This window comes from Arvicanthis niloticus, chromosome 1 (genome assembly GCF_011762505.2).
Source record: "Arvicanthis niloticus isolate mArvNil1 chromosome 1, mArvNil1.pat.X, whole genome shotgun sequence".
Lineage (NCBI taxonomy): Eukaryota > Metazoa > Chordata > Mammalia > Rodentia > Muridae > Arvicanthis > Arvicanthis niloticus.
This window is the reverse complement of record NC_047658.1, coordinates 17,703,582-17,719,961: the sequence shown is the minus strand read 5'-3', so window position 1 is coordinate 17,719,961 and position 16,380 is coordinate 17,703,582. Positions and strand designations below refer to the sequence as shown.

General features: G+C 39.4%; 1 long non-coding RNA gene across 1 annotated transcript; it reads left to right on the top strand.

Annotated features, from left to right (window-relative positions):
- Nucleotides 1–9,528: 9,528 nt before the first annotated feature.
- Nucleotides 9,529–15,593, top strand: LOC143442073 (uncharacterized). The gene is made up of 3 exons (XR_013109980.1): nucleotides 9,529–9,800; nucleotides 10,751–11,133; nucleotides 12,915–15,593. It is a non-coding gene; the product is annotated as an uncharacterized LOC143442073 (long non-coding RNA).
- The last annotated feature ends 787 nt before the right edge of the window (nucleotides 15,594–16,380 follow it).

The window sequence follows — 16,380 nt, the reverse complement described above, 5'->3', positions numbered from 1 at the left end:
ATACCAATAGATTCATATTTATTACCCTGCATAAACTCAAGTCCAAGTGGATTAATGACAACAACATCAAACTGGATACATTAATTCTAGTAGAAGAGGAAATAGCCTTGGTACAGGAGACAGTTTCCTGAACAGAACATCAATGGCTCAGACTCTAAGATCAACAATTGATAAATGGGACTCCATGAAGCTGAAAAGCTTCTTTTGTATACCATCAATAGGACAAAACGACAACCATGATTGGGAAAGGAACTTCACCAATCCTACATCTGAGAGAGGACTAATATTCAAAATATATTAAATATAATATATAATATATATAATAATAATATAAAAAACTTGTTGCAGTAAATCTCTTGCCCATAGGAAGTCCATAGAAGAAAAGACACAAGTCAATAAATATTAAATGAATGCTGCATGCCTAGATTGGGCAGATTTACCATTAAACTACACTATTCCCCGGCTAAGAGAGCTCTTAACAACTTGCGGTTTCCTAGGTCAAGGTCTTCTTCGTCTTCTCTCCTTTCCACCAACCACCTCTCCTCTGCTTCCACCAACTGCCAACTCCCCCACTCCAATGGCTCTCCTCTTTGTATTTTTTGGGGGGCTATTTGCAATCCCCAGCAAGGCAAGATTTTCTTTACTTCATTAAACATTTTTTTCCACGATATTAATATCTGAATTAGCCAATAAAATATCATCCATATAATGATAAATAATGGATTTGGGAAACCTTTTGCGAATTATCTCCAATGGTTGTTGTACAAAGTATTGACACAAGGTAGGACTATTTACCATTCCTTGTGGTAGGACTTTCTAATGATATCTCTTTACTGGGCAACCTTTATTAAAGGTAGGTACTGAGAAAGCAAACCTTTCCCTATCACATTCATGTAGAGGAATTGTGAAGAAACAATCTTTCAGATCAATCACTATAATGGGCCAATCCTTAGGCAACAAGGAAGGCAATGGGATACCAGGCTGCAAAGAACCCATAGGCTGAATAATCTTATTAATTGCTCTGAGATCTGTCAACAAACTCCATTTGCCAGATTTCTTTTTAATGACAAATACTGGAGAATTCCAAGGACTGGTAGACTCTTCAATATGCTGAGCCTCCAGTTGTTCCTGGACTAGCTGTTCTAATACCTGTAATTTTTCTTTTGTCATAGACCACTGCTCAATCCAAATGGGTGGGTTGATTAGTCAACCACTTTAGTGATAATGTTGTTGGTGTTTTGGTAGCAATGGCTCTTTGGGGTAGAGCTAAATTGTCGGCCTCTACCATATGTTGTTTATGAACAGCTTGGACAGTGTGAGACTGCCTTAAATAACGTTTCTTAACAAGTTTTAAATTTTTATTAGGAGCCTGATGAATTTCATGATTAAACATTGACACTGAGGGGATATTAATCTGGGTTTTCCACTGTTGTAATAGATCTCTTCCCCATAAGTTAATGGCTATATCAGCCACGTGTGGCCTCAAATTTCCTAGCTGACCTTCTGGTCCTATACATTTAAGCCATCTGATGCTTTGTTTTATTTTGGATAAAGTTCCAAGTCCTTGAAACTGGATGTCTACTTCATGAAGTGGCCAACTTTCAGGCCAAGAATTTGGAGAAATAACAGTGACATCTGCTCCAGTGTCAACCATCCCCTCAATCGCAATATTATTCACTAGTATTCTTAGTTTTGGTCTTTGATTTTCTATAGAAGTTTGCCAAAATATTTGCTTTGGACTCCCTGTGAGGCCTTCTGAATTGTCTATAAAACCTTCCTCAGCCTTATCTGGTCTTACAACATTTGTTTTTGAAGCAGTGACATTTAATTTTCCTGGGAAAGAGAACTCTTTTTGTCTGGCATTGGGGCCTGCAAGAGCCCCCCCTGGAAGTTTTTTGGCAGGGTATTTCCCCATTTGTCTGTTGTTGCTCTACAATCCTTAATCAGATGTCGGCCTTTGCCACATCTTTGACAAATTCCAGAAAGCTTAGGCCCCCATTTAGTATTATTTTTATCTGTCCTGTTGTCATTTCTGAGATTACCCCATTTACCACAATTAAAACATTTGAAATCCTGGGTCAACTCTAGATTACTAGTTGCAGCTTTTCCTATTACTGACATATCAGCTGAGTGAGATCCAACATCAGCTGTGTATCTAATCCACTCCTCTATTGATGCTGACCTTGCCCTCAGTGGTCTGATTACTTCCTTGCATTCAGCAGTTGCATTTTCAAAGGCTAAAGACTCAATTATTGCTTTTCTTGCTACTGAATCTGATATACTCCTTTCGACAGCTGAGGTTAGCCTTTGTAAAAAGTCAGGGAAGGTTTCTTTTGGCCCTTGTATGACTTGAGTAAATGGTTCAAGTCTCTTCCCGGATTCTGCAACTTTGTCCCAGGCATTTAAGGCTGACAATCTACACAATGCCAGAGTTTCTTCATCATATACAGCCTGCACCTCTATTTCAGCAAAACGACCTTCACCAAGCAGTTGGTCTATGGAAATCTCTCCTCCTCTGACTCTATTTTGTCGTGCTATCTCCCTCGCCTCATCTCTCTATCATGCAACCCATTGTAAATTTGCGGCAGGTTCTAATATAGCTCTTGCCATATCTTTCCAGTCTTGGGGGATTATTCTATTTTTAATAGCCCAAGAAGTCAGAATTTGTTTAACAAATGGTGAGTGCATACCAAAATTAGTGACACTCTCCTTAAATTTTCTCAGATCTAACACATCCACAGGTTGCCATTCAAATTCCTCATAACCCTGTGGGTAAACAACGTTTGGAGGTCTTTGTTGTACAGTAACCGGATAGACCAAGGTGTGTTTTCTAATAACTCTTGGATGACTTTCTCTATTTACTTCTGTCTTAACCTCAGTATTTTCCTCAGCTGAAAATTTAAATTCCTCCCTTTAGGTTTGTATACATGCTTCATATGTTTCTTTATATTGTAATTGTTTCCATTCCTCATTATTTTCTATCTGTTTCTCCATCTGATCTGTGATCTGTTGTATGCTCTGTTTGATCATCTTTTCTAGCTCCTGTCTCCCAGTTTCATTCTCATCTTTCTGTCTCTTATTCTGATCTATAATTTCTTGTGTCTTCAATTCATTATTTTCTATCTGTTTCTCCATCTGATCTATTAACTGCTGTATCTTCTGTTCAATTATCCTTTTAATCTCCTGTCTCCCACTTTCACTTTCATCCTTTTGTTCCTGTAACTTCTGTTCTAAGCCCTGCGTCCATTCCTCATTATTTTCTATCTGTTTCTCCATCTGATCTGTGAGCTGTTGTATGCTCTGTTCGATCATCTTTTCTAGCTCCTGTAACTTCTGTTCTAAGCCCTGCGTCCATTCCTCATTATTTTTTATCTGTTTACAAATCTCATCTCTATCCTGTACCAAAAGTTCTATTGTTTCTTGTAATCTCTTTTCCAAGGCAAAGAATTTTTTATCTAGAGCTTTGTCTTTTGAGAAGATATAGTATATAAAAAAATAAATATTGCAATACTGATAAATAATAAAGTGTTCCCTAAGTTGATTCCTGTCAAACCATTTGAAATATCATCATATAAAGCCCAAAAGATATCCATTGTTTTTGTCATCTTTAAGTATCAAAATATGTTTCTTTTTTATATTAAAAACTTATCAAGTTTGCAGCCCTCAATTCACTGTTTTTATCTGAAAACTACCTCACAGACAGTTATGTTCTAGGATCACCAGTCCCTCCTTACAATTTATTACTATAACCTTTAACTATTTACCTGTTTGGCTCTCTTGACTCAGAGCAGCCTGCAATTTACTTCTCGCAACTTTAAAGCCCTTTTCATCTATTTATCCATTTCTATTCACCTTTTTAATTCTCTTTACTATGACCTATTGGTCTCTCTGCAATCAGTTTTGTTTCACTTTTTAATTTTTTTCACAGGGCAGTGAGCAAGCCCAGCTTTACGCTGAGTGCTGCTCCTGACCTTGGCCATTGGGGAAGTTTTTTTTTGTACTTTGTAACTTTTTGTTCTTTGTAGGTCCTCAGACCTATTCAGCTTTCAATACATTTTTATCTCAAGTTAGTTGAGTTCTAAATAATAAGTTGGGCACCAATTTGTTTTCTAATAAAATATATAAAATATATAAATATTTTATATATATATATATATTATATATATATTTCAAAATATATTAAAATCTCAAGAAGTTAGACAGCAACAAACCAAATAACCTTATTAAAAAATGGAGTACAGAGCTAAAGAGAAAATTCTCAACTGAAGAATCTTGAATTGCTGAGAAGCACTTAAAGAAATGTTCATCTTCCTTGGTCATCAGGAAAATGCAAATCAAAACAACTCTGAGATTCCATCTTACACCCGTTAGAATGTCTAAGGTCAAAAACTCAAGCAGCAGCTCATTCTGGCAAGGATGTGAAACAAGGGGAACATTCCTCCATTGCTGGTGGGAGTGTAAACTTGTACAACCACTTTGGAAATCAATCTGGCAATTCCTCAGAAAATTGGGAGTATGGCTCAGTGGTGGAGTATTTACTTAGCTCTCATGAAGCTCTGAATCCCATGCCCAGTACCAAGGTAAAAACAAACAAAACAAAACAAACAAAACACAAAGAAATCTGTGTCTTCTGTTGGGTGGATAACTCCAGCTGGCTCATACATACACACTTCTATATATAGTTACCATTGTTTAATGATGAGAACACTTGAGATACACATTAGGGTGGGTGGCTCCTCTCTGGCATTCTTATGATACTTCCATATTTTCCTCAAGTCCCCAAGTATTATCACAATTGTCACCTCTTAAAGCTATGGAGTCTGTATTGAATTTATGGATGCTGATGGGGTTTTGTTAAATTTAAATTTTCTGGACAAGTGCTATGTGATATTATGGGAATCCAATGAAGTGGGGCAGCAGAGACATTCTGTAGGGTCTCAGTCCAACCTCTGGAGTTTAACTTCAGTCAGTGACATAGTAACAGACCTACCATAGTAGTGGACATGTGTGGGTTTTCCTAGGGAGACACCACACACATCTACTTGGCCCAAACAGGAAACCCACAACAGACAAAAGTAAGATTGTACCAAAGTCCAGCTTGGAAAACCAATGAGTATTGGGTTACTTACAGGAGCAGGAATGACTGGAAGACAGCTGCATCACCAAAGAGTCCCCCTAGCATGGGTTATGGCTTTTGAAAGCATATAGGCAGTTCCATGGGTCAGAGAATCTTCTGTATGAAGGTGGTCTGTTGTGTTCTTGTAATGTCAAAGCTGGAGAATTGAGGAGAGTCCATGAGGCCCAATCCAGTCAGTCTAGCCTACTTGTCAAGTCTCAGGCTAGTGACAGACTCTAAAAACAAGGTGAGAGCTGGGTATGGTGACATTACCTTTAATCCCAGTACCTGAGAGGCAGAGGCAAGTTGGTCTCTGTAAGTTCAATGCCAGCCTGGTCTACACAGTTAATTCTAAGTCAGCCAATGCTACCTAGTGAGACCCTAACTCAAGAAAACAAAAGAGAACAACAACCACAGAAATAACCAACAAGACACAAGGAAGAGTCATTATGATGGATGACTTAGAGAGTGCTTGCTGACAAACTTAAGGATCCAAGTTTAATCCCTGGAACCCACATGGTCACAGGATGGAACCAACCTGAGACTTGACATCTGACTTCCATATCTGAGCAGTGGCATATGTACTGCCCATACCCCCCAAATAGTGCAATAAATAAATAAAAATAAAAGGTGAGTGGCCCTTGATGAATGACACCTAAGATTGTCCTCTGGCTTCCATGTGCACACACATGTACATGTACACACACACACACACACACACACACAGAAAAACAAGTGTTGCGGTGTATACTTGTAATCCTAGGACTCAGGAGGTTACACTCTAGGTTACAGAGCAAGACCCGCATGACTCAAAAAAAAAAAAAAATCAAACTAGTTACTACTCTTCTGGATATCCAATGCTTCCTCAGACCTGACTCAGCTTTTCTAACAGCACCCTCCCCTTGTTTCCATATGTTGGTCTACAATTCCAGCAGAAGTCCCAGGCCCTACTGGAAACTATGCTGGCTGGTGTCCAGAACCCCAGTGACTACACTGGTATTCAAAAATGTTATCAAGAAGAGTCACAGTCTGTCCAAGTTGTGCATAAGCAGGATATAACAGAGACTGATTCTTTAACTTTATATGAGGGAGCCACTACCAGCAGAACACCAACAGCCCTACCACTAAGATGGTTGACTCACTAATCTGTTTGTGTAGAGCAATGACCTATGACAAAAGAAAATTTACAGGCACTAGAACAGCTAGTCCAAGAAAAGCTGTAGGCTCAGCATATAGCAGAGCCCAGCAGCCCTTGGGATTCTATTGTGTTTTTCATTAAAAAGAAATCTGGCAAATTGAGGATATTAAAAGATCTGAGAACAATCAATAAAATCATTCAACCAATGGGCTCTTTACAACCTGAAAGCCACCTGCTTTCTTGTTAGCTAAGACATAGTCTATTATGGTGATTGATTTAAAAAATTGTTTTTTCACAATCCCTTTGCAAGAGCATGATAGAGAAAGGTTTGCTTTTTCAATATCTGCTTATAATAATAGTTGTTCAATAAAAAGGTAACATTGGAAAGTGCTTCCTCAAGGAATGTAGAGTAGTCTTACCTTACATCAATACTTTGCACAACAGCCACTAGAAATAATTCATAAGCAGTTTCCTCAATTTACTTCAATATAATTTACCACTATATGGATGATATCTTACTGACTGATTCAGTTGGAGATGATTTGGGAAAAACATTTGATGAGGTAAAGGGAATTTTGCCTTGTTGGGGATTACAAATTGATCTTGGAAAAAAATACAAGGAGAAGATCCTATTAATCATCTAGAATATAAGATAGGTCTACAGAAAATCCAATTACAGAAGGTACAAATCAGGAGAGATCAATTAAGAACTCTTGATGATTTAAAAAAAAATGTTGGGAGATATCAATTGGCTAAGCCCACAATTGGATTAACTACTCATGAGCTAAGTAATTTATTTTAAACCTTACAAGCTGATACAGACTTAAATAGTTCAAGAAAATTATCAGCTCAGGCTGAAAAAGAACTTACTCTGGTAGTAAAGAAATTATAGGATGCACGTATCTATCATTTGGATCCAAAGATGGCTTGTATTTTAGTTCTTTTGACTTCTACTTATTTCTCACAGGAATTCTTATGCAGGGAGAAGATTACATCTTATAATGAATATTTTTAACACGCAAACAGAATAAAAAATTAAAGACCTATTTAGAAAAGGTTTTTGAATTGATTCTAGAAGAAAGAATGAGACTGTCAATTAGCAGAAATTGTAGTACCTTTTACTAATGCTAAAACTGCCTCATTAGGGGCAGAAAGTGAATGTTGGCAAAGAGCTTGCAATAATTTTTTGGGAGAGATTAAAAACAAATACCCCTGAAGCAAGTGTGAGGCAGTAATTTAGCTAAGTGCTCTAGTTCTCGATGGGCCACACCCCCTCACCCCCAGAGCTATCTGGATTCTTGAATGAAAGACACACACACACACACACACACACACACACACACACACACGTTAATTTTAATATGCCTTGACTAGCGTAATATAATGGTTGGGCATTTCTAAATCAAACATTCTCCTCCAGTACTTTTGAGTTATTTCTATATTTCATCTCTGCTATCCCTGATTCTCACATGTCAGCTGGCCTTTAGGTCTGGTCTTTCTTCTTCCCTGTCATGGCAATCTCCCTCTCCTTCCTCTCCTCCAGTTCCTAGCCTATGCAAATCCCCAGGTCCCACCTCAGTCTACCTGCCCAGCCATTGTCTTTATTGCGGATCAAATCCAGCTGGAGTGGAGACGATCAGTGTCTGGGCTCACAGCCTTTGGGAGACAGATTGAATCAAGCATTAGAACAAATCCTTAACACAAGTGACTTCAGTTTATAAAAAGAACTAATTGAATTCTTTCTCACATAGTAAAAGGGACACCAATTTCTGGGGCCCCTACATTCTATACCGATGCAAAGAAGTCAGAAAAGTCAGGTTGCAAGTCAGTATATTAACAAAACGGTTCAGAGCCCTTATAGCTCAGTTGAAAAATTAGTGTTGTATGCCATTCTTATGGCATTATTAGATTTTTCCGAATCTTTTAATATAGTTACTGACTCTCAATATGCAGAAAAATTTATTTTGCATTGCATATAGAAGCCACTGAACTTATTCAGGATAATTCATAGTCAACTTTACTATTGACTATTGACTATTTACTATTTACTATTGACTTTACTATTGAAGAGGTATTGTATTATTCAACTACAACAAATAATCAGAAATAGAAATAACCCATTATGTATAACACATATGAAATCCTGGACAGGTTTACCAGACTCCCTAACACAGGGAAATAAAGAAATTGCTTTTAATTCCTGCTATTAATAGGAAATGTGTTAGAAACTTCAGAATTTCATTTTTAAAACTCCATGTTAACAGCAAATGTTTAAAGAATTTTCTATCACTTGGCAACAAGCCAAGGAAATTTATAAAGAAATGTCCTACTTGTTCTTTGTACAACCAAACTCCGTTACCTACAGGGAGTAATCCAAAAGATACCCAAAGAAATGAAATTGGGCAAGTAGATATGTTCCATTTTTCAGAGTTTGGAAAATTAAGATATGTTCACCATGCCATAGACACATACTCAGGGTTTCAATAGGCAACTACTTTAAGTTATAAAAAGGCTGTTTTTCTAATTACACATTTATTAGAAGATATGAAAATTATGAAAATACTTGTACAAATTAAGACTGACAGTGCTCTAGCGTATGTCTCTAATAAAGTGAAACAATTTTTGCATATTACAATATAAAACATATTATAGGTATACTGCTTAATCCTGTAGGACAAACAGTTGTTTTAATTGTACTTTAAAAGAGATGCTTAATAAACAGAAAGGGGTAACAAAGACCCCTAGTAGTAGAACATAATGCTTTATTAACTTAAAAAAATTTAAATGGCAATGGACAGAAAAACAGCACTTCTGAGAAACATTGGATCATAGAAAAAACTGCTGAATCAGAACATTCCATCTATTTTAAAGATGTCCTAACTTCAGAATGGAAGGAAGGAAATGCATTGCATTAGTGAATTAGGTATTGTCTTTGTTTCAACAGGAGAAGGAAAGCTATGGATACCATCAAACTGAATGAAGATTAAATTTGACCAGAGGAGACCTCCTGAAAATCTTGGCTACAGACATGAAGAAAAAAATTCAAGAACAACAACAAAACAAGTAACATGAACATGGATCCCTCTATGTGGAAACAGCTTTGAGACTAAGATAAAAATGTCTTCAGTCAAGACTTTATTAAAGCCTACTTAATAAATCTTGGTGGCAACAGAGTCCTCAGGATTTATTATGACATCCTATCAAATGGAATGGATGAATATGTATATTACAGTTTGGTTATACAGTCCAAACTAACCTAAAAAAAAAAAAAAAAAAAAAAGAACACATGCTTTACCTGCTCAAACAAAGATCAAAGAATCCTCTTTAGCTGGTCTGTGTACATAGCACATTCCATACACATGTTAATGTAGAAATGTATATTACCTGTGAAGGTTTATAGGTTTATGTTTGCAAAGCAAAAGAACCAGACACCGAAGAAGACAAGACAAACAGCCCAGATGATGCTACCTCACAGACTGCCTCAATAGCTGTTTCCTCAAGAGTTTGTATCCAGAACAACTTCAAGATGGCTAGCTAAGATGAACAGTAAGTCTATCAGTCTGGACAGACTCACAGACTATTCCAACCAGGACTTCAGTTAAGCCTTGTACTTTCCCATCACACAGAGACTTGACAACACATGATACAGCTAGCTTTCTTAGGACTTGGCCATTATTCTAATTTTCTTAGGAATCCCAAAAGAGAATGTCAATCCTAGACAGCAGGAGACCGTTTTAAGAGAATGATGCCACATTCCCCCAAAAGGGAGTGGATGGGTTTTGGTTGTCTGGTGGGTAATGGATATATGTTGTTGTTTTAGGGGGTTAATTACAAATAGTAAATGGTCTTGGTCAGGGATGAAACAAAATATAGGAGGTTAGATTCAGGGATTTTTCTCTTTCCTTTTCTTTCCTCGATTCTTCTTTCTTTCCCATTTAGTGTTGGGGAAGGAGGGTGAGAAGGGATGAGAGAAAAAAAGAATATAGGAATAATAGAATAAAAGGGTAGAGTATTGAATCTACTTTTAAACTGAAGAACATGAACAAGCCAAATATGTTTACATTGGTATGGAATTTTATATACTTGATACAAATTTAAAGTTTTTAAAAAACAACATACTATATATTTACGTTTTAACTTTTGTTTAAGGTACTGTACCTATGTAATTCATTTTTATAATGCAATGTGAAGTACTAGTCCTTGAAAGCTGTTATTGCAAACTGTTCAGAATAATTAAGAAATTATTAGAAAGAATTAGTAGTCAATCAATCAACTTTATGGTCTTGTTAGGTAATAGTTTAGCTAATTTCAGAAGTAATCTTTATTTAGCCTCCTTTAGATATTTTCTGAGTTAAACAGATAATTGATAGCTAGAAACAAGCAGCATTTGTCTGTTCAGATATACTATAGGTAGATAGATGGTCTTCACAAACCTTAGAGATCTACAGAATATGGCATTTAAAGATGCTTTATTAATAATAGGCTTTCCATGACAGTGAGACATGTCAGTTCCTGGCAACAGCCCATCTACTTTAAAGAAGATGATGAGCATCGAAGAATCTACATGTGGAGTTTGCTTCAAATGTGGCGGCAAGCTGCCACCAGGCCAAAAAAAAAATGCTCTAGCTTCAACTGTAGACAGCATGTTATCCAAACTTGACAAACAGGACATGGAAGATGGCTGGACTTTGCAAGGACAAGGTAGGCAAGTCCTTCATAATTCCTGCTTCACAGGAAAGTCTGTCATACACTTGGCCAGAAAGCTGAAGGTGATACTCTCATGATGCTGAGAAACACTGAATGACATCCAGGGAGCCAGAAACCTTTGTCATCTCTACAGTTTGGGAAGCTACTTGTTTTGCACTCCCTGTTTACTCAGGTAATATTTATCCTTCTCGGGTTCTGCTGGGGTTAAAGACTAGATAGTTAGAATCTCACAATTAAGCTTAAGCTGTTTAGGATTTAAGAAAATGTTTTAAAGTCTAAAAAGGTATTTATAGGTTGACAAATGCAAGTTATGATAGAAAATGAATTAAGTACAGAACTCTGATCTCACCAAGATAAGATAGCTGATGGAGTACTTTCTCCAAGGTTGCCAAATACAAATGGACTGGACATTATTCATGTAATTTTCATAATTTTTCATAATTTTATTTTCGTAATTTATAGTTTTCATAATTGTTATTATACAGTTTATTAATATAAGAGGAAGAGCCTTTATTTAACTAAAAGGGGGAGAAGTTGGGGGATTGTTTTGTGCACTGTGTTGTGTGTTCAGATGTCCATTACTGTGCCCAGAGATCTGGTTGCAGTATGGATGTTGGCATTGCCATAATTATTGAAGTACCTCCTGTCTCAATGTTGCGTGGCAATTATTCTCCTTCACCTTTGATTCATCAATAAAGATGTGATCAGCCTATAGCTGGGGAGGAAAGTTAAAGTGGAACTTCTGATCCAAGTGAAGAGATCCTGGGTGGAAAGGAGGGAGAAATTTCCAGGAGAGAGTGGCCATGAGGGAGTCAATGGGGACACAGATGAAGCAGGAGCAGTCAGGGTGAGACTAATATGGCAGGTAATGGGACCCATGACTGTGTAGTAGGCAGCATAGTTGGGTTGGAATAGGTGAACATCTGCCCAGCTATAGTGCTTGAAACTTATTAATAAATAAGTTTCCATGTCATTATTCAGTACAAAGGAGGGCATAGAAAAGTCCCATACTTTTACATACCACCAAGATAACAGGAATTAACAATCATTGATCATTAATATCTTTCAATATCAGTAGGCTCAAATCCCCAATAAAAAGACACAGACTAACAAAATACAGAATTGTGCAACAGATTCTGTATTTTCACAAAATACAGATTGTGAAAACAGAATCGTCATTCTGCTGTGTACAAGAATCGTACTTCAAAAAAAAAAAAAAAAAGAATCGTACTTCAGCATCAAAGGTAGACATTACCTGATATAAAGGGTTGAAAACAGATTTTCCATGCAAATGGACTCAAGAAGCAAGCTGGCGTAGCCATTCTAATATCTAGCAAAATAGACTTCAACTAAATTTAATCAAAAGAGATGGGAAAGTACACTTCATATTAATTAAAGGAAAAAATCCACCAAGATGATTTCTCACTTCTGGACATCTATTTTCCAAATGCAAGGGCATTTGTAAAAAGAAGCATTCCTAAAACTCAAATCATACATCAAGTTTCACAGATCAGTAGTAGGAGACTTTAACACCCCATTCTCACTAATGAACAGGTACTGCAGAGCAAAACTAGTCATAGAAATAACAGAGGTAACAGGTGTTGTGGCCCAAATGGACCTAACAGATATCTACAGAACATTACACCCAAACACAAAAGAATATACCACCTCAGCATCTCATGAAACTTTCTCCAAAACTGATCATATACTTGGTCACAAAACAAGTATTTTTTTAAAAGATTTATTTATTATTTCATGTATGAGTACCCCATAGTCTCTCCAGGCACACCACAAGAGGGTGCCAGATCCCATTACAGATGGTTGTGAGCCACCACGTGGTTGCTGGGAATTGAACTCAGGACCTCTGGAAGAGCAGTCAGTGTTCTTAACGGCTGAGCCATCTCTCCAGCCCCTTTAACAACACTTTTTTTTTGTCTTGTTTTTTCGAGACAGGTTTCTCCGTGTAGCCCTGGCTGTCCTGGAGGGACAGGGAGCCTGGAGCAGCCATCTCCTGTAACCAGGCAAGGCTTCAAGTGGAGAGACTGAGAAAACAACTGAGCCACAAGAACCTTGATTTATAATTAATTTGTCCTGCCTACAAGATGTACTGGGGTAAAGGGGGTGCTGACATTATGTGAGTGGCCAACCAATGATCGATCCATCTTAAGATCCATGCCATGAGATGGAGCCCACCCCTGTGTCAGGGCCAGAAACCATAGGCTGGAGAGCCCAGAAACCCAGGATACAACCAAACAGGACTATATATAGGGTTAGGGTTTGTAGCAGGGATATTCCTCCCCTCCCCCACTACATTTCCAATAAAGCTCGTTGATTAGATAGTATGAAAGGTAGGTGGAGTGAGAAGCTGAGAGGAGAAAAGAAAGAGGAGGAGTGAGAGGAGGAGGCTAGCAACCATGGAGGAGGACAGATGGGTCGAGAGCAGTCCTGGGTAGCAACTTACATCAAAGGTTAGATATTGGGTAACTGTTCTAATTATGTGAGCATCTTGAAAATTGAGCATTTCTAAATACATAAATCCATTGGATAATATTAATCTTTAGAGTTTTACTTTACTGGGTTACTGGGAGGTGGGTCCGCCGGGTGGTTATGACTGTGAAGGAACTAGTGGCTCCAGGGACATGAGGACCAGAGCCGGAATCACAGCAACTGGTCGCTACAGGGGCAAGCTAGAGAGAGTAGCCTTGCAGAAGGAGCTCAGAAGCTCTGGCCCTGCGGGAGAGCCTGCCGAGATGAGGACACCCAGCTGAAACCAGGTGGCCTGAAGGGAGCCAATGTTAGTGTGGGAACATGGTGGCTAAGCCGGGAACTAGACAGATGCTTCCATTCTATTAACTCTCGTTACAGGGGTTAGGGTTATATAGGTTAGGGGTAGGTTATATAGGATGTATATTATATATATACATATAATGTGTGTATAATATCCGTGTGTGTGAGAGTGAAATGATCCATAATGATACTCTGCTACACTTGTAAACAGGAACCAGAGGGGCTCTATCCAGCCTTAATATGAGGGGTGGTGCCTAATCTTACTGCAACTTGATGTGCTGTCTGCTTGATACCATTGGGAGGTCTGTTTTTTCTTGAAGAAAAATGAAGGAGTGGATGGGGGAGGGCAACTTGGAGGAGAGGAGGAGAGAGAAACTGTGTTCAGAATGTAGTAAATGAGAGAAAAATTAAAAAAAAAAACAAACTATCTGATGGTGTACAACTTTAATAGCAGCACTAGAGGTAGAGGCAGAGGCAGAGGCAGAGGCAGAGGCAGAGGCAGAGGCAGAGGCAGAGGCAGAGGCAGAGGCAGAGGCAGAGGCAGAGGCAGAGGCAGAGGCAGAGGCAGAGGCAGAGGCAGAGGCAGAGGCAGAGGCAGAGGCAGAGGCAGAGGCAGAGGCGCAGAGGCAGAGGCGCAGAGGCAGAGGCAGAGGCAGAGGCAGAGGCAGAGGCAGAGGCAGAGGCAGAGGCAGAGGCAGAGGCAGAGGCAGAGGCAGAGGCAGAGGCAGAGGCAGAGGCAGAGGCAGAGGCAGAGGCAGAGGCAGAGGCAGATGGTTCTCTGAGTTCAATTCCAGCCTGGTCTACAGAGTGAGTTCCAGGACAGTTGGAGCCACACAGGGAAACATTGTCTCAAAACAAACAAACAAACAAAAACTAAGCAAAACTAAAACAAAGGCCCACACAGAGTGTCTAGCTAAGCCAGACACACACACAACCTAGGGCCACTGGAAGGAAAATCCCCACCACACATCTTCTAACTTCATTGGTTCAATCTAAACCAGAGTATCTGTAGCTCCTGGGAAACTGTACAGAGCATCTCAGAACATCACTACACGTCACAGGAACTGTGATAACATTCCTCACTGCTGGACTCCTAGACATCTGCAGACCCACCTCTGAGGAATGAAGATACTCTAAAGAGGCACTGTGTACCTCCCTTTGGCTATCAGACTTTAGAGACAATGGGCCCCCAAAAACTAGACATTCCCAGGAGTCTTGTGCTAGAAGAAGAAATCAGGGAAATCCATATGCCAGCAGAGGAGGGTTTGTCTCTGGGAAACAGATTTTTTTAAAAAGTATTTATTTTTATTTGTATGAGTGTTCGGCCTATGTGTGTGTATGTGTGCTGCATGAGAGCGTGGTGCCCTCAGAGGTCAGAAAAGAGTTCTAAGATCTCCTAATAGGATCAAAACACAGGCGAGGGGTAGGGTACCTTTGTCAGCCCGTGCCAAGATGTACCCTTGGGAAATTAGGACAAGCAACAGATCTGGTGTAGGAGGTTTATTGGGGGAGGGGAGAACGAAAGGATGTCAATATGAAGCAGAGATAGAAGCAGACATAGAGGGAGACAGAGCAGGAGACACAAGGGCAGAGGGAGAAATCACTGCGGTGGCAGGTAGTGACATAAGCAGCTGCTAGGCTCCTGGGAGCAGGCCAGTGGAATGGCCTGTTTGCTAGCATCCTCTAGAACTAGAGTTATAGGCGTTTGTGAGCCATTGTGTCAGTGTGGGGAACTGAACCGTGGTCCTCTATAAGTTAAAGCCCATGCTCTTAACTACTGAACCATCTCAAGCCCCAAGAGACTTAAAACTTTAAGGGGGGAGGGAGAGTGAGGGAAAGGGAGAGGGAGAGTGGTGCATGTGTATACAAGTGGACTTGTGTGTGCGGGTGCTCATGTCCATGTGGAAGTCAGAGGATGGCTTTGGATAGCATTCACCTTTGCTTTTTGTTTGCTTCCTTGTTTTTTGAGACAGGGCTTTCATTGGCTTGAGGATAGCTTGAGGAAGCCCCAAGTATCCTCCTGTTTCCACCTCTCCAGCCCTGGGATTACACATGTTCTAACACACCCCACTTTTTATATGGGTTCTGGGGGTGGAACTCAAGACCTCACAGTAAGTACTTTACTGACTGAACCCTTTCCCTCAAACACAAACCCTCAGATCACTGCAGGAGAGACTGGAGGGGAGACCACAGGGGACCACAGCTTGGTCAGGACTGCCCAGCTAGGCGTACCTCTTGCTCATTGTTTAAGCTTAAACTTCATGTCAGGATTCTGTGGTCTGAGGACCTGGAGGGCATATGTGTCACACACAGATTCCCTTTGTCCCTCTTCTTAAAGTGGACCCTTTCTCTGCTTTTTTCCATGACTTGTTTATTTTGAGAGCAGGTGGTTGTTGGGACTCCTAAGATCCAGGCTCTGACCCTAACAGCCCTTCTGGTTTCCTCAGGTCTTCTACAAGCTGGATGTTTTCCTCATCTGTTTAAATGGAGACGCGAACACATTCTTTTACTTCCCCATTGCCCCCTCTCTTGAACTTTCAAGCTAAAGAATGTTCTAGAATGTGTTCCCATCAACCAGGACAGACCAGAGTTGAACCTTTCTTATTCTGGGCCCATTCTTCCATAAAACAGG